Genomic DNA, 20153 nt, shown 5'->3' on the forward strand with positions numbered 1-20153 from the left:
ACTTGACCGTGTCTTTTACACCGTTTTATTATATCAAAAAGGTAGGTAATACTAGACAGGTTATCTGTGGATGTTCATTCATCCCACAGGGATAATTTGACCTTTGTTATTTTTCTGTTGAGAACGTCATTGGAAATGCATTTGGGTGGTGGTAATGGCGGACAGTTTGCTGGTGATGGCGATTTTATTGTTGTCTTTGTTATTGTAGGGATTTTTAGGCAGCATTTCCGTTGACAGATTCTTTGTTGGTTTTGGTGTTGCTAGTTCTATGCATTACTCTTGACTTTAATTCTCTGTTAGACAGACAGTTTTAATGGTGTCCGCGAGATTATTAGTAATAAATTGTTAGATTATAATAAAGCTATCCACCTTTTGACTTTTATTTAATGTCGATTTTGCTAGCTTTTTTCAGTCTTTAACATTAACAGTCTCTCAAAGAATGCACTTCAAACGCTGCATCAATGAATATAACTGTGTAGTCAGTGTTCCATATTCTCTGTCTTAAAATGAAATTCATGTAAAACAATTTCAGTTTTCTCGTATGCCGAGATGGAAAATGCGGTAAAATGATGTAAACAAAGTTCAAAACACCAAACACTCCGGCCATAGGTAACAGGAACTAAACATTTTATAGCCCAAATGACTATGCCTTAGGAAGTAGAATCGGTTACATGTGGCTGTTAATAGCAGCTCCGCTACCATTTAGGTTAAAATACAAAAAAAAAAAAAAATGTCCTGAGGATTCCCAGGATGACGATGTCAGTTTGTTTCAGCTCTTCCAAGGACTTCTGTAAGGATGAAAATGACCAGTGTTTGACAAGGTCACCATTGTCCTTGATATAAGCTCTTATTATGTAATTACACCCCTTTTGTAGTTTTGTCTAAGTGTTCCTCTGTCACTTTTTTTTTTTTTTTTGCATCTTTTGGTTTGCTGGGAATTTTCCCCTTGATTTTATTGTATGCAATATACATGAATACATACATTCTTACGCTTGGCGGGATAGATTACTAAGCACGAATATTTTTACCAAATTTAATGTATATAGTGTTATGTAATTATGCAATTAATTTGTACAAATGTTCGTAAATATATGTAGTGTTATTTACATTTTATTAGGCACAGTATACGTTATCTTAGGCATATCTTGTGTTTTTTTAATATACTTAAAATTCAGATTCAGACCCGCGATACTGAACAACTTGTAATTGCGTCATAGTTAGACATGTTATTTAAGTCAACCTGCAAGCAGCAAATAACTCATTCATTCTTTGGAATAGGTTAAAGGTTGAGGACACGGCACGAGACCCCAAATTTTGCCCGCTGGTGATTTTGCATTGTTGGGCGGAGTGGGATGGGCGGAGGGCTAAGTCCAAGGTCGTGGGGGAGTTTTATTTTTTCTGGAACACTCGTAGAGCACTTGCCGTGTTGCAAATAGTTCATGAGAGCTTATCGAAGGTTAAAACTAGTTTCTGAAGGATCAAGACGGTAAAAATAGTTCCTCAGAGGAGCGATCTTGATAGGTTGTGTCCAGTGAACCAAAACCAGTGCTGGCAGGACAGGGTAATTTGATAAGATCAGCAGATAAGTACCAGAAACTCTTTTGTGATGGGGCTCCATTAAATAGAATTACCGTTATTGTTGTGTGCTTGCCTGAAATAGAGAAAAGAAAAAAACACGCTTCTGTCTTTATTTATTTATTTATTTATTTTATTTTTTGTGTGTGCAGAATTCGGGTTAGAAATCATACCGAATTAAACATATTTTTGAGTCGAAGATCTTAATCCATACAGTGTCTTGTTGCTAAGCTGAAGAGCTTCTTAGGCTAAATGGAGTATATATATATATATATATATATATATATATATATATATATATATATATATGTGTGTGTGTGTGTGTAGTGTGTGTATCTATATATATATATATATATATATATATATATATATATATATTATATATATATATATGTGTGTGTGTGTGTGTGTGTGTGTGTGTGTATATATATTATATATATATATATATATATATATATATATATATATATATGTATATATGTATACATGCATAAGTAATTAGTGTTATGGCGTAAATTCGTAAAGAAGGGGCTCCAATTGTATTTGTGTAATACAAGCATTTTAGTTCTTGTATATTATTCATTTTGAGGGAATAACTCAGAATTTATCTTCAGAAAATATAAAGACAAATATCACCATTTACTGACAATTCTTTAGTATGGACGTATTCGAAGAATTTAACCGTTTATTCTTGACAAAACATATTAATATCTGTAGATGATAATATTACTTCTGCCACCGTTGTAATGCTTAGATTTCCACGAGCCTCTACATTAATTCCTAAATACATTTTATTATATATAAATAAAAAGGAGCCTCCTGTTTATTTATATGGTCTCCGAGTCAGCCATGCGTGTGACGCAGTGTCTATAAATTAAAAATTTTAGAGAAAGACTCGCCATAAAGGCCTCACGTTCCCATGACCGCAACAATTGTTTATCACCTCCGTTAATCATAGTTTCATAGTATTCCCTGGATACTTCCATGACGCTGATAGATGGAACAAGATTACTTGGAAGATGAACAGCAAACCCTTGAGTTGTGTTTTTATGCGCCGGTTCATTTTTAGTTTTTCAGTTTTAGATTTTTTCCAAATTTATATTTTTCGAGGTGGCTGTCCCACCAGGCTGCCTCTAACAGTGGTTGGGTGCCAGTGTCCTCTGAGATCAGAAGAGTTGCTCAGAACCAGAGACCATGACGCTTCTGGCGCCACCCACTCCAAAGGGGAAATAGTCTTGTGGCTAACTGTATATACATTATATATATATATATATATATATATATAATATATAATATATATATATATATATCTATATATATATATATATATAACAATAAATCTGAACTCTGTTCCCATTATTATTATTATTATTATATTCAAAAGATAAACCCATATTCATATAGAACAGCCTACTGGGGTCAGTGACTTGAAATTCAGGATCCCAAAGAATTGTGTGTTCATTGGAAAGAAGTTACAGTAGATAATAGAAAATCACTCTGATGAGAGAGAGAGAGAGAGAGAGAGAGAGAGAGAGAGAGAGAGAGAAATGACATGGCTGCGACGTCTCCCCATGCGTTCGTTCACCCTTAACCCCATTGTTTATAGGGTAAGGCTATATCAGTAGCCTCAATCCATACAATGGAGATCTCGAAAGCCTCTTAAAAGTCTGCCCAGTTCACAGAAGTCATGGGACGATTTTCTTCATTTGTCGGGTCTTCACTCTGCATTTTAATCTCTCTCTCTCTCTCTCTCTCTCTCTCTCTCTTTGTTTCCGATCGTTATTGTTTATGTTTAGCTCTTTTCAACAATTTGTACATTTTTTGGATTAAACTTGTTAAACTTAGCCAATATGGTGTATAAACGTCTTGGGAGATGTAACTAATGATTAGGAGAGGTTTACTGAACTTCATGCCTACCATGGCTTTGTGATGATTTTTATGGAGGACCAGAAACATAGCTCTCTCTCTCTCTCTCTCTCTCTCTCTCTCTCTCTCTCTCTCTCTCTCTCCACTGTCAATATGTTAGGAGAATTTAGGCTTATCCTTAGGGTAGTTTTTGGCCTTATTAGCAATAATTCCAGTTGCTTTGCTTTCATTCTTAAGGCCTGCTTATAGGTTTTATATGTTTCTCTCTCTCTCTCTCTCTCTCTCTCTCTCTCTCTCTCTCTCTCTCAGAACCGACCAAGGTTAGGCGTCATCAGACGCTCAGTATGCTCGACATAATTTGAGGAATTACAAGGTTCCACGTGATCTTAAAATCGAGGTCAAAGCCAATTTCAGTAGCCTTTATAAAGTATTCTTAAATAACCCGCATTGCCCATATTCCGGTGCACCTTTTGAACGTGTCTCTTGGTGTGGCCAATTGGAATTGTCATAATTATATGTTTAGAATTTCATCATTTTTGCTTAATTTCAGAGACTCCATATGATTATCAATAATGTTCCCGCCATATGAAAACAAAGGAATGTAGATATGCCTAGCAAGCTTTTTATAGTATGTAGTGCCATATACATACATTGGAGTCTCGTAAAATTAAGTGTTTTGGTAAATACATCTGCAACTAAATTGTTAATTCTAGTGTTTCAGTCTGGGAGACACTCTTTACTAAAGGACTTTTACCTGTCAAAAAAGAATTTGTTTATTCCAGCTTCTCTCCCTCGTGTTTTTTTTCTTTCTTTTTTTGTTCTATAGGCAATGGTACTTTTGGCTAAGTCGCATATCCCGTGATAACTGCAGATTGTAAATCACTAGTACTTTATTATCGAGAAATGTACAGCTTCAGATGGAAAGAGGGGCAGAGAAGGATCTCGTAAAACTGTTCTTATCTATATAAAAAAAAAGTTACTGTAGCTTATCAGTCACCTGTGGGTACGTTGCCACCAGAGTACATTCGTGTTCCATGGGGAAACTTGAACTCCTAGACTCCAGGTGTCTGACCTACTGGTAAATGCTCTGTTTTTCCATAATGAAGGGACAATTATAGCAAGGGTTTGCATACGCTTCAACGAATTTGCCTAGATGAATACAATTTTATTGTTGCCGCCTATTTTTTGTATTATATATATATATATATATATATATATATATATATATATATATATATATATATATATATTTTTTCCTTGACAACTGTTTTTCCTTTTTTTGGCAAATGGGTATTTGCTTTTGAAACAACACCAAGTTGAATTGATAATTTGGTTCTTTTCAGTTCTATGTATAATAATACTGTAAATTAATTAATAATAATATAATAATAATAATTGAAATTTGAGACATAAGAGAAATGGAAAAGTGTTCGCAGTTTCTAATTTCAGTGAAAGTATGCTTGCAACTTGAACGAAAGTTAATTTTTGACTCCGTCAAACACGTCTCATTTTTATAGGTGCGTGTTTTGTGGAAAAATCGTTTTCTCGGGACTTTAACTCGTTTCAGCAATATGTAATTTTTTCAGAAATAAGTTGGAGTTGAATCTCTCTCTCTCTCTCTCTCTCTCTCTCTCTCTCTCTCTCTCTCTCTCATTGGTTCCGATCGTTGTTGTCTGCGCTGATCTCTTTTTCCGCAGTATGCAGTATTTTTGGAAGAAACTAGTTAAATTTTAATCTCTCTCTCTCTCTCTCTCTCTCTCTCAAGTCATACTCTCATCTCATCTCTCTCTCTCTCTCTCTCTCTCCGATAGTTATTATCTGCGTTTAGCTCTTTTCCGCAATATTTAACATTTTTTGAAGAAATAAGTTAAATTTGTATCTCTCTCTCTCTCTCTCTCTCTCTCTCTCTCCTCTCTCTCTCTCTCTCTATTTATTATCTGCGTTTAACTCTTTTCCGCAATAATTAATATTTTTTGAAGAAATAATAAGTTAAATTTGTATCTCCTCTCTCTCTCTCTCTCTCTCTCTCTCTCTCTCTCTCTCTCTCTCTCTCTTATAGTTGTCTGCTTTTAGCTCTTTTCCGCAATAATTAATATTTCTTGAAGAAATAAGTTAAATCTCTCTCTCTCTCTCTCTCTCTCTCTCTCTCTCTCTCTCTCTCTCTCTCTCTGTATTTCCGATAGTTATTGTCTGCATGACAGAAAAATCGTAATTTTCCATGTGACAAAAGACCCCGCGTGCCTGGAATAACGCTTTATGTATTTTGTGAATTACGATATGTAGGTCACTGATGAAATCGAGTTCATTGTTATCCTCGTAGGTTGAGTTCCGATGTGTATTTGAAATTAATATACTGCAGGTTTTAATTTTTATTTATTTTTATTAATGTAGGCTGCTGTATACATGAATAGTTTCAGTGCAACGTCTGCCTTGAAATAACTTCGGTTTTGAAAGGGCATAATCGTTATTTGGTTTTGAAAGATCTTAATTGTTATTTGGTTTTTAATGGTCATAATTGTTATTTGGTTTTAATGGTCATAATTGTTATTTGGTTTTAATGGTCTTAACTGTTGTTTGGTTTTTAAAGGTCATAATTGTTATTTGGTTTTAATGGTCATAATTGTTATTTGGTTTTAATGGTCATAATTGTTATTGGTTTTTTAAAGGTCATTATTGTTATTTGGTTTTTAAAAGTCCTTATTATTTGTTTTTTAAAGGTCATTATTGTTATTTGGTTTTTAAAGGTCATAATTGTTATTTGGTTTTTAAATGTCATTATTGTTATTTGATTTTTAATGGTCATAATTGTTATTTGGAATTTAATTATCATAATTATTTGATTTTTAAAAGTCATTATTGTTATTTGGTTTTTAAGTCATAATTATTTGGTTTTTAAAGGTCATAATTGTAATGTGGTTTTTAAACGTCATAATTATTATTTGTTTTTAATGGTCATAATTGTTATTTGGTTTTTAACGGTCCTTATTGTTATTTGGTTTTTAAGTCATAATATTTTGGTTTTTAAAAGTCATAATTATTTGGTTTTTAAAGGTCATAAATGTTATTTGGTTTTCAAAGGTCATAATTGTTATTTGATTTTTAATGGTCATTTTTGTTATTTGGTTTTTAAAGGTCATTATTGTTATTTGGGTTTTAAAGATCATAACTATTTGGTTTTTAAAGGTCATAATTGCTATTTGGTTTTCAAAGGTCATAATTGTTATTTGGTTTTTAATTGTCGTAATTGTTATTTGGTTTTTAAAGGTCATTGTTGTTATTTGGGTTTTAAAGAATAATTATTTGGTTTTAAAGGTCAATGTGTTATTTAGTTTTGAAAGGTCATAATTGTTATTTGGTTTTTAAAGGTCATAATTGTTATTTGTTTTTTAAAGTTCTTAATTATATGGTTTTTAAAGGTCTTCATTGTTATTTGGTTTTTAAAGTTCATAATTATATGGTTTTTAAAGGTCTTCATTGTTATTTGGTTTGTAAAGGTCACAATTATTTGGTTTTTAAAGGTCATAATTGTTAATTGGTTTTTAAAGGTCATATTATTATTTGTTTTTGAAAGGTCATATTTGTTATTTGTTTTTAAAGGTCATAATTGTTATTTGTTTTTAAAAAGTCATAATTATTATTTGGTTTTTAAAGGTCAAAATTATTTGGTTTTAAAGGTCATAATTGTTATTTGGTTGTTAAAGGGCATAATTGTTATTTTGTTTTTAAAGAGCATAATTATTAGGTTTTTAAACGTCATTATTATTAGTATTAAGAAGGCCATTGACTGCTTTGAATGAATTACCGAAAATTTTACGCATGTTTAGTCACGAGTAAATATTGAATTTCTATTCTGTAAACGGCAGTGGGAATCGTTTTTCATAACTTGACATCTGAATAAATCATCAATGACCATAAAGTCACTGTGGACGGGAATTGGGTCTAATAACCAAATGGCCATTGCGTTCACCATCCCTCAAACAGTCACTAGGAAAGTAATCGATGACAAAACGAATCACTACAAAAACTACTAGACCTCATAAAATAAAAAAAAAAACGTATTTTACAGATCGTGCTAAGAGCGTCGTTGTTGATACCATCTGGTGATAAAAAGGCACCTCGGTAATTGACGCGGAATCACGTGCGGCGGTCGTCTGTGTACGAGGTTCGTGTCGCCGTCGTGTTTACACGTCGTGTTTGCGCGTCGCGTCTCCCGTCTTCGGATGGGAAACGAGCCTTCGACGTCTGCCATGCTGCCTCCAGATGTCGAGGACTACTTCCTTCCTTTTCTCCCCACCTGGTGTGCCTACCTTTATTTGCTCTCTCTCTCTCTCTCTCTCTCTCTCTCTCTCTCTCTCTCTCTCTCTCTGTTCCGTTTGTCGGTGTGCCTAGCGTGTAGACGCTTTCTTGACTTCCTGTTTGATGCACGTGTTATGACGATGTGGGATCGTTTAATTAGCGGTCCTTGTTTTTATAGTGACGGCAAGAAACAATTTTTTTTTTTCACTGTGGTGTAATTATGTTAGGAACTTGTTGAATGAAATGTGCCTTATGCATCCAAGTTTAATTGTGAAGAAAGTATAGTTCCAGAACTAGAGTTGAAACGTTTGTAGTAAAAAAAAAAAAAAAAAAAAAAAAAAAAAAAAAAAAAAAAAAAAAAAAAAAAATGTATTTATATGTATGTATATTGTGTATGCAAGTAATTTTGCATAATTTGTTTGCGACAGCAATGGCATTTTTACTCGAAAGCAAACCAGTCAATTTTATAATTAGACAAATACAGCAGTTAAGAGTTTGCAGCCGTGTCCTTAACCTTGGGAGAAAGAGAGATTTTTAGGATTTTGTGTGAGCTGCACTAACTCTACCATCCTTGGCAGAATTGACGAAAGTCCTTAGCCTTGGATGGTCAGTTTTCTTAAAAAAGAGTAATTGTCTGGTAATTTTCATGTATTTTTAAACGTATCATGAAAATGATGGCCAAACAGCTTTCTCTGTCGAAAGCAGCTTAAGGAGGTTTTCAAGTTACCATTGAAAAGGAAGGCAAGAACAAAGCTGGTGAGTTGAAGCCATTGGTTGAAAGTTGATTTGCCTATATTGTGAAGAAGCAAGTCTTTCCGTTTTTCTGAATGTTACGAATTGTTAGTCTCAGTGGGGTGAGGATTATCTCTCTCTCTCTCTCTCTCTCTCTCTCTCTCTCTCTCTCTCTCTCTCCTCTCTCTCTCTCTGTTCATGATTGTCGAACCGTAGTTGCTCAGTGGGGTGAAATTCCTTCTCTCTCTCTCTCTCTCTCTCTCTCTCTCTCTCTCTCTCTCTCTCATATACCGTAGTTGTGCTAGTTGTGTTCCAGAGAAGCATATTGGACTTTTGCGAACTCGGGTCCCCAATTTTAAGTCGAGTACAACTGAGCCACGAAGAGAGAGAGAGAGAGAGAGAGAGAGAGAGAGACCTTCCTTTTATAACCATGAGGTGGACGAAGCCGAAACCTGAGATCGAACCGTCCGGTTTTATGTGTTTTGGTAAATGAATGGCTAGATAGATGAACGGGGGTGTGGCGTATCCACTCAGGTAGTCTTGTCCCATAGCTGTGGTGTTCTCCACCGGCACTGAGGGTACTTTCACCCACTGGCTAACCCCGTGTTTCTTTCTCGTCATGCTCGCCAGGTAGATTCGCATTTTCTCTGGGCCTTGCTTGTAAATAGGCAAAGAAAAAAAATATTTCCCAAGAGGATGGTTTTGTATGTCTGTGTAGCACGGGAGTTAGCGAGGCTAATATAAGTAGAGATATTGAATCGCAAACTTGCTTGAAAATTAGTATTGCATGTGTGATGACATATATATATATATATATATATATATATATATATACATATATATATATATATATATATATATATATATATATAATGTGTGTGTGTGTAATTATTTATAATAAAGGCATGCGGAGAAAATGTTTTCGTGCTCAGAAATTATTTCAACCACAGCTTTCATCTGCGAGATTGATTCCACCCACCTGTTCGATAGGTAGCATGTTTTGATTGATAACGCCGGAAGTGGGACGACGGAACCACTTCAGGTAATACTACAAATCACGGCCGGACGTGAATTGCGCATTCCTCCGGGGGCGGGGCTGCATTTGAAAGTCGAAAACACAAATCTGTGTCGTTTCGTTTTATATTTCGCTCTACTAGGTGTGTGGTATGTAAATGAAGTCCAGAGAAGGCGTACTCTGATTGATTGGTATGAAAGTTTAACTGTGGTATAACATTAACGTATTGGTCACATAACTGCTTTTTATTTGAGGTTAGCGTGAATTTCAGTTCTGGAAATAAATTGTCGCTCCTCAAATTTTTCGACTATTGTCGAGTAATACTGAGACTAAACAGCGAACTTCATCCATCAGATTTAGGTAACAGACCTCCGTGTACTTTTTTTCTTATTTAGGCAAAAGTGACGAGCTATATCCCACCTTGCGTAACGTTCCTTGGTTACGATCAGTCGCACTTACTGCTCCAATAACATCATTCTGCTGATATTTAGATATTGCGATTTGCTGTTGTATCAAGGCTGCCAGAGACATTCTGATTAAGCTATCTTAAGATTCTGATGACTTTCATCTCGACAGCCGTATTACTTTTTTCCCCTTAAGCTTAATTTCCGTCTTTTATGCCTTGTGTGTGTTTATAAAAGAATCTGTACGCTTCTCTCTTAATGGAGCTCAATAATACTCCCCCCGCCGTTCGTAAATATTTAGCCGGAGGAAGGGACTCCATCTCCCTTCGGTTTTGTTTACCTTGTAACGGGGATTCCTGAAGGGGAGAGCCTTATTACCCATGGCGTCACGGTTCTCGGTAGCCAGCAATTTGATAACTCATTATTTTCTCTCTTCTTTCGTGGTAAACTTTGGAGGGTGGTGATGGGTTGCGGGTGGTACTCATTGAATTTAAAGAGTTCTGTTATTAGTCCATCTGTGTTTTCGGTGATTAGTGCAGGAAGTACAGACAGGGGGTTGGAGGCACATCCGCGATGCTTGATCCTACAGAGGACTATTATAGTGCCCTTCATTGTAAGGGCGCATATGTTACGTTGTGCTACTTTAGTTTGCAACCAACAAACCTTTTCCTGAATTAAGGTCACAGACTGATTCCTTAACTTTAATACAAAAGAAAATGAAAAATGTTAATAGTAGGTTCATCCTGACCCATATTCTATTTATATACGCGTACTGTAGACTGGAGCCTTCAACCCCTGTTTGGACTGTCCTGCTATCTATAATTTTCATCAGTTTGGGAGCTCCACAGCCGCGCACACTTGCTTCTTCATCTTCTCTCTCTCTCTCTCTCGGGGCATTCATCCTCTCCATCTGAGCGTATGTCCTGGCCGTACCAGCTGCCAGAGGCGAGGGGCCGGCAGTTGGTGTGTAGTAGCCATATGGAATGCACTAATTGAAGAAGCCAGCACCAGTAGGTCAAGGTTTTGCTCATAACTCGGCTGTAGGCAAATAAACGGAAGGTGGGTGAAAGTTTCGGGAGGATCTCCCCATTACACGAATACCTTTTCTTTTTTTTTTCTTTTTTTTTCAAGCTTGGACGTTCCAGCCTCAGTTGGGATCTTGGTGTGTCTATAATGCTGTGTTGTGGTAGTATAATGCGCTCTTGTATATATACTACTGATTGCAGGAGATTTACGGACACGTGAATGTGTCATCATTACGAAAAAATGACTGAAAACTCTAACCAAAGTCTTCCTTTATATAATATTCCATGCTGTCATTCTATAAACAAAAAATGGAAGTATAAAAAAAAACAGTGCTTGGGACAGAGCTTTTGTGAATAGTAGAACAATTTTTTTTATATTGGAAAAGCTCTCTCTCTCTCTCTCTCTCTCTCTCTCTCTCTCTCTCTCTCTCTCTCTCTCAGTATTGCATTGTCTAATATGAAATTATTGTTTTTAAAGTCCTTGTCATAAAGCAAAGCTCTCCCCTGATTTCGAACTTTCTCCGTCGCTCTTTTTCTCTCGCCTTTTTTTTTTTTTTCCCACAAACGTTATCATTTTCAGCTTTTTATTGTTGCCATTTTGCCCATGACTGTTATTTACCATTTCTGGAAGTGGTGGTTGTCGGGTAGGGGAAATATAACGCGATGGGAGTACTTAAGTTTTCCATTCTAATTTTTCATAGCGTAGCAGTTGCCTTACCTTGTACCTTTTCCTTCGTTCTTTTCCTTATTTTTCCTACGTTTCCTTTCAGTACAGAGGTTGTGTTAAATTTAAGATTTTATTTACTAATTTCCTACAGATATCCTTCTTTTCTTATAACTAGGCCATTTATGTTAACGGAAAATCATCTGATACCACATTCTTTGAACTTGATAGCACAGTTTATCGTCAGGAATTTTACAATGTAAAATATCCATTAAATCTGACATCTGCTTTGATTGATTGCTTGATAGTATATTTTAGAGAAAAAAATGTATATATTTCAAAGCACCGCCCATTCGCAGTACTATAACCCACATTTTATAGTTGTTCCAACTGATGCGCACATTTGATCCCTAGTGACTAGGCTTGGGTTAGTTATGAGAAGAAAGTGCTCAGCACCAAAGTTCTTGTAGACAGGGGCACAGAGAACGCTGTGATGGACCTTGTTTTCGCATCGGCTGCTGCTTCTTCCTTCTTCTTTTCTTCTTCTTCTTCTTTTTTTTTTTAAAGGGAAATTGCTTATCCTGGCGGTAGTTTGTGGACGCTGTTTGCATGCATATACAGTCACTTAACAGGTGCCGTCTCTTTGCTGACTGCCTGAAAACTATCGCATTATAGCTTGTCGCCCAGAAAAAAATAGATGTTAATTCCTTTACAGTGATCCAGTGTTTAATTTTGGTGTGACGTGGAAATGGTAGTACACATCCAGAATATTTTCTGTTTATACCTGTATTGCAATTTTTTTTTTTTTTAAGTTGAGATGTGAATAGTCTATGCAATTGGTAATTCTTATCGTTATAAAGTATTTGGATTTTTCTCAAACTATTAATTTTGAATGAAGATGTGACAGGGCCATTGAAATTTGAAGATGCTTATGGGTTTAGTGCCACGTAGCGCCAGCAGGAGAGAGAGAGAGAGAGAGAGAGAGAGAGAGAGAGAGAGAGAGAGAGAGAGAGAGAGAAACTGCAAATGTTGCCGCGTAGGACGGAGCCTTCGGGTTGAAATGGAAAGCGGCCAGGCCAGTTCCAGAAGAAAATTGAGAGTTTCTCGCGGCACTCCTGACTGGAGACCAGTAAAAGCGAAGATTAATGGCGCAGATATAATACAAGGGCTCTGATTACAAATGCCGACAAATGCGAATCGCATTGGATTACATTTGAAACAGAGAACCGAAGATTCTGGTGTGTTGTTAGTTTGCTAGTTTTAGAAAGTTAGAACGTTTTCTAGTTTGCGTTAAGGAAATATGAAAGTTTTGCAATATTATAGTCCGTTTTGAGACTAACGGGAGGGTCCGGGAATTCTTATCGTAGTTGGTGTGTGGTTATGTTGATGAAATTGTGGTCATGAATCAAGTAATCAAATTAAATAGTCTTCTCGTTTTTGTATAATTATTCGTTGTTACATCTCTGTTCCCGTGAATATACCATTCTTTTTTTATTTCACAAATATGTTCGATTGTAAATTATCATCACAACAGATAACAGTTATATGATTTGTAGCTTGAAAGAGGTAGGGACAAGCCAGAGATCTTTTTAGAAGGATGTAATTAGATTGAGAGGAACAGGGAAACATTCTAAGGATAAAAAAAATAAAGAGGGAAGTCGGAGCAAAAAACAAAAGACTGAAAAACAACGAAAAGGGAAAGGAACATTATTTAACAGGATGGAGGCTTCAAATAAGAATCGAAATGCACAGGAAAGGAATTGATGAAAAAAGTAGGAAAGGAAGGACGCAAAGTAATAGCTGTAAAACAAGACAATGAACAGAAAATTAGCAAGTTAAGGTGGAAGGGAAGCGTCCCGTGTCATCGCTCGACGGATGAAGTTCCTCTCGTCTTGGGATTGGTCTTCTTCAAGTCTCTTCTTTCTCTCATTTTGTTTGCTTACAAACGTCAACACTCGAATCGTCCGAAAAAATGGTAAACTCGGGGAAACGCCCCTCCCCCCTCCAAAACAAATAAGATGTTTGTTGCACGTAATGAACCAAATATTGTCTTAAATAGGAAGATCTTCAAAAACAAACACACAAGAATGATAATGACGATTGTCTTTGTTTTTGCAAAATCTGGTTGTGTTTTGTCTACGTTTTCCTCCCCGTTTTTCCAGATTCTTGCAGATGAAGCGAGCTTCACTTTTGCTCTTTTGACTCACAGTTCACATTTTTTCTCGAAAAGTGAAATTGCTTTTTCTGGGATTGATCCAGCAGTCGCTGTTTACAATAGAGGGAGTCCAGAACAAAAACGGTGCTTCCGTTTCCTTGCAAGAGAAAGTTATTTCCAGAGCTTCGCAATTCACACACTCGCCTGTGTTTTGCAACTTGCAGTTTCATTAATATGACGTTTACAATGGCATTGGTCAAGACCTGAGTAAGGCAGTTTGTGGTTACAGACAAAGAAGGGATTTTGCCCTAAATGGTTTCGAAAAAATTGTAGTAATTTATTCATAATCGCCAATTGCAATTGTGGCGATTTAGGTTTGCGGATTGCAATAATCAAGATAAATGTCTGCAATGTTTAATTCCTGCTAGAAGCGGTTGTGAGAATTATTATTAGCTTGTCATAAAATCAGAGGTCGTCGCTTTCTGTAACCCTGAATTTGTAATGTGATTTCGATTTATTTCTGAACAGAATGATGACTTCCCTGGGCAGTTACCAACAAACACATGCATATATATATATATATATATATATATATATATATATATATATATATATATATATAGATATATATATATATATATATATATATATATATATATATATATATATATGTGTGTGTGTGTGTGTTTATATATATATATATATATATATATATATATATATATATATATATATATATATATATATAATCAGTAAACATGAAATGGGACCTGGTGTTATCTGAATATTTTTCCAGAAGGTTCCTAGCATGTGTTTCAGTGTTAGGTGCCAACTCTTTTTAAGATTTAAGATTATTGTTTCCTTTCCCCATTACAGGATTATTGCTTAATCGACACTTGTAAGACAGTTTATGTACAATTATTCATTTAGTTGTTAGTGGAGATTTTCTTAGGACGAACATCATATATCCATGAGCTAGCTCTCTCTCTCTCTCTCTCTCTCTCTCTCTCTCTCTCTCTCTCTCTGTCAGCTAATCTGTTTGAAATGGTTGACATTTTTAACGGAAGTTGTACCGTTAACTTGGACATTTTTTTTTTTCCGCTGCCGTGTAGTGCATCACAGACAATAGGTCGCAGATATAATATAATTTTTCATATTTTAATCGAGTTGCTGGTTATTATTTTATTATTATTATTATTATTATTATTATTATTATTATTATTATTATTATTATTATTATTATTATTATTATTTTGAATGAATGGTCGATGAGAATGATATAGTTGTCCGCTCACTGCCATAAAATATCTGTTCTAGATTTACCTCCTGCCATGCTTGATGCCATATATTTAGCCTCATTCCATCAATCAAGGAGGTTCATTTTATGGCCAGAAGAGAATGCTGAGGCTGTGGAGTACTGGATTCCCACAGAAAAACAATAGGTTTCTTGTCTTGTCTTCGCAAGCACTGAATTCTCACGGGTGCTTTTAGGCTGTGACGAGAACATCTATGTTGTGGACGCGTCTGGCGTTTTTTTTTAATCCATAGTTTTTTCTTGACTCAAATTCTTCTCTCTCTCTCTCTCAAACCTGCTCGCTCCTGCAAATAAGTGAGCACACGATGTCTCCTCGGATGGACTAACAAGTCTTTGAGACATCCTAATCCTTGTAACTCCTTGTAACACACTCACGCCTAAATCTTTAGGGTCTGAGTCCTTGATTGTGGAGCAAGATTGTTGGTAATCTATGGTTCATCATTATATATATATATTTTTATATATGTATATCTATATATCTATATATATATAGATATATATATAATATATAATATATATATATATTATATATATTATATATAATTTATTTATAAAAATTGATTGTAAAGTTTCAAAATCCAGTTTTTACTCTTAGACAGAATTGTTGATTTTCATTGATCATTAGCAATTCCATTCTGTTTAAATGGTATAGATTTTTTTTATAATAAAAAATAAAGGAGGACGCGAAATACTACTAGAGACTGATGGCAAACAGACAAAACAAGACGATAACAAAAATGAAAGTGTTCTAATATTTTTTCCATTCTCTGGTCGACTAGGAATTCATGGGAACATTTATCCACATGTGAGCAATAGTAAACTTAGTAAGGCGCATGCGTGGGAGACGAAAGGTCCGTGTGTCTACTGAATGAGAACAGGTCCTGGTGAGAGGTGTTATCGATGGACAAATGAAATCCTCCACGCTGACGTGTTCCCGATGAGGACTTGGTGGTCACGTGAAGGGAGATCGAAGGTCCTAAGTGCTTCTTTAGCCCGTGTTTTTCAATGCTTTCTCCAGACATAATGTGATATGACATGCAACCCAACAGATTCACTTCAATATCCTATACGTTATTATCTATCAAACATACGAGTGCAGCCCAAGACCAAGAGGTCATTTACTGGAAAACAAAAGCTTTCATGTATTGAATTGTTTAAAGAGAAAAGAAATAAAAATAGCGGTTAATTAAGGATAATAAATCAACAAGCTGAGGATTATATACGTTCATAAGCGGTAATACAACTCGAATGCAGTGGTGCAACAGCTACCGACATTGCTAATTATCTTGCAACTTTCATTGTCTGGCAATTGAAATTTCTCTTAATTTCGAGGCAAAACTAAGAAAAACTAGACTGGTACCGACGCGTTGATCTTTAAGGCCAATTTATGTTTATTACGCAATCATAAACAACACAAATGCAATATTAAACGTGGTAAAATGTACTACTTTTGTACGCTAATAACGAAGAGACTTGGTCAGGATAATTATCTATTGACTGAGGTTTTGCTTCAGGAGATATTTTCCTGCCTTTATCAAACTGTTGTGGTTTAAAAAATGAGCTGGCTTTCACGAACTATTAGACATATTTAAATGTTTTGTATCTGACTGCATAATACAAGATTAGGTTTTTTTTAGTCAATTTTTTCAATCGTTCAATTGGACATATTTTAAATGTTTTGTATCTGACTGCATCAATCGGACATATTTAAATGATTTGTATCTGACTGTATAATACGCGGTAAGGCTTTTTTTTAATCCTTTTTTTTTTTTCAATCGTTCAATACGATGTTACGAAATATTTTGATGACCGAAATCAAATGGTTACGATTACAGAGCATATGGTCATAATTGCCGCATTCTATATGCATTTCCTTGTGCCGTTGAGTCATAGGGTTGATATTTGCTGTTTCACTGCCGAGGGAAATCTATCGGTTAAAGGGTAAACCACACCACGAACAAATTGCCATTCATTATAGTACGTTTTGGTCAAAATAAACATTTTTTTCTTCGTCTCATACAGAGGCTTGTACTTTCAGGTACTCGTGTGTACCAGCTCGTACCTTGGGTTTTATGAGTTTTTATTTTTATTTAGGTAAGTATATGTTGATGAACCAAGACCAGTTATTTATTTTAATTCTTTTTTCAAAAGTTGGTGTTGACATGTAACGGCTTAATCATTTTCCATAAGAATGGTGGGTTAATTAGGGAAAATGCTAATTTGGCCGCTTATTTTTAATGGGATCGAAGGAAAGTTTCCCTAGACATAACCAGGTTAGCTTTTGTATTGAGTAGTAAAGAGAAAAAACGTCTTAAGTAGTTGAAGTTATAATCATTATTGTATCACACGTGTGATATATATATATATATATATATTATATATATTTATATATATATATATATATAGATATATATATTATATATATATATATATGGATGTGGTGTGTGTGAGAGAGAGAGAGAGATAGAGAGAGATTGGGAAGCAGGGAACCAGAGAAAACATTGCGGTGGGCAGAGGAAGATCCTCTCTCTCTCTCTCTCTCTCTCTCTCTCTCTCTCTCTCTCTCTCTCTCTACACACACACACACATACACATTTATTTGTGTGTGTGTCTGTGAGAGAGAGAGAGAGAGAGAGAGAGAGAGAAGCAGCCAGAGAAAAACAGCCCCATGCGGTGGGCGGGGCCAGAGAAGATCCTCCATTCGAGCATCCATCGCCTTATGGCGTCGAGTCGTAAAGTTGGTTTTCCTAATTGCCAATGACTGTTGCGTGATCGGTTCTCACACTGACGGAATCATGCGGTCGGGAGCAACTGCTGCTGCTATGTGTGGTATGTCGGCGTATGCATGTGCGCGCGAGCGAGCGAGTGAGTGTACGGGTGCGTAATTGGGTCAGTGATGTGTTCGTGTATGCGGTTTGGGTGTACGATGCGCTGTAAGTGCTTTTGTGGGGGGTGTTCGCTGGTACACATTGGTGGTGGTGTTTACAGCATTATTAAAAGTTTCTCTTGCGTGGGACCATTTTTTATCGCCTGTGTTTTGTTTCTGTTTCCGCTGCGCTTCCGCTTCGTCTTCATTTGTTTTTTGACTGGAATGTTGTGATTTCACTCCCTGGCAACCGAGTCCGAATATTATTTTTAGGTATACGTAGTCCGATATATTATTGATCGGCTAGATATGAACACCGAAGACCTTGATTGAACACCTGTGGTCTAAATGATTGACCGTATCTTAGACCTCGCACTCGTCTAAAGCAAGTAATATTACGGTCAGTTCATGGCTAAATAACCAGACTTCGATTCCCGAATAGAGTGAGTAGGTCAGTGTACCTACGTCCCATAAAAATCCATTTTGCCTCAGCCGACCTAAACAGAGGAATGGTTACCTCGTTGAAAATCTATTTTCAGCTGGGCTGGAAATAGAAAGAATGAAATGCAGAATTCGCTACCTCGATGCGCGTGTTTTTTTTTTAGCCTTGTTGTAACCCACCGAACATACGGTCCATACAACTTAACCATTATTTTAAAGCCAAGCCTTGTCATAACCCATAGAATATACGGTTCATACAACTTAACTATTATTTTAAGCCAAACCTCTCTCTCTCTCTCTCTCTCTCTCTCTCTCTCTCTCTCTCTCTCTCTCTCTCTCTCTCTGCGTGTCTGTGTGCTTTCGGTTAAAGAGCTGGTTTATTGACGCTATTAATATTTCCTCTACTTTTGATGTTGAAATCATCTTTCTTAAACTTAATTATTATTTTTCCTAGTGTTTTGTGTGTAATTTTTTAAAATTATTATTTTCCTAGTGGTTTTTATGCACTTATTTTAATTGTTTTTCCCGTTGGGTTTTATGCACTTTTTTTTAATTATTATATTTCATAGTGTTTTTTTATGCAGTTTGTTTAATTATTATTTTTCCTATTGGTTTTTTATACTCTTCTTTTACTCCCACGTCTTAACCTCCTTGCATGTAACGCTGATGTTAAATGCATTAAGAAGCAAGCGCGTACGCATTGTCGCTTAAAAGCGGAAGTGCGTTCGTCCTTTAGAGAAGTTTTTTCCTTCTTTTTTTTTCAGCGAGCAGGATTCATCGTAAAAAAAAAAACAAAAAAAATGCTTGTCTGGACACATTAGCATCGTACGCCCTCACTAAGTAGGAGTCTGTGTCTATACACAAGTCTCTCAAGGACAAGTCATGTCGGAATGTGTTTGTCAGACTTGGTGACTTGTCCCCGAATAGTGAGTGCCATGGCCAATGGCAACTCCTTTCAAGGTCCCATTTTTAAGTGTATCAAACCACGGCACGTTTTTCGGATGTTAGCCTTAACATTGATAGACGCGAGATTTGAGTTTTTTTTCCCTATTGACTTTTGATGGTTCTGTCTGTTCTTGCTGTAAATAAATGCTATAGGTTTATTTATATTTAGTACGCATAGTTTCTTAAGGTACACATGAGTGATGAGACTTCTAAATTGGCTAAGATTCATATGACAGATGAGAATTTGTTTGGCAAAATTATTTTTTTTATATGAATTTATATTTTTAACTTGCTGGTATCATAATTATGAAGTATTATTTTCAGTATGGCGTTGAAATACTTAATGGGTTTGGTGTTCGTATTATCAAAGCTATTTTTCCAACTATCTTCCTTAAGGCAACATTGACACACAGATCTAGTTCGTAGCAGAACCCAGTATTTCTAGTTTGGATATCTCAAGGACACCCACCCCCACCCCTCAAAGAATAATGAAAAAAGAAAAAAAAGAAAAAAAAATTAAATCGAGAACTAGTACCCTGCACTGTTTTATCCTCTTTTTATTTACCACTTCCTGTCCATTGGTTGTGGAGTTAGAATCGATGGTTATTTGTTAAAACTGATTATTTTTATGTTATGAACTTTTAACTTAGATTTTTTTCATTTATTCAAATCTTTAACATTTCTGAAATCTTAAAAGCTTTACTTTTGGATTCATCATGGATTCATTCATACTAAAATCTCTCTCTCTCTCTCTCTCTCTCTCTCTCTCTCTCTCTCTCTCTCTCTCTCTCTCTCTCTCTCTTTCCCAAATACTTTGCATTCGTCAATGAATAGGTGAGAAATTTGTTAGATTT

The 20153-nt window shown here is 35.7% G+C and overlaps 1 protein-coding gene across 1 annotated transcript in view; it reads left to right on the top strand.

Moving 5' to 3' along the window:
• Positions 1-20153, top strand: part of LOC135197142 (nostrin-like) — a 265962-nt gene that overhangs the window by 208002 nt on the left and 37807 nt on the right.

The sequence above is a fragment of the Macrobrachium nipponense genome, chromosome 18 (assembly GCF_015104395.2).
Source record: "Macrobrachium nipponense isolate FS-2020 chromosome 18, ASM1510439v2, whole genome shotgun sequence".
NCBI lineage: Eukaryota > Metazoa > Arthropoda > Malacostraca > Decapoda > Palaemonidae > Macrobrachium > Macrobrachium nipponense.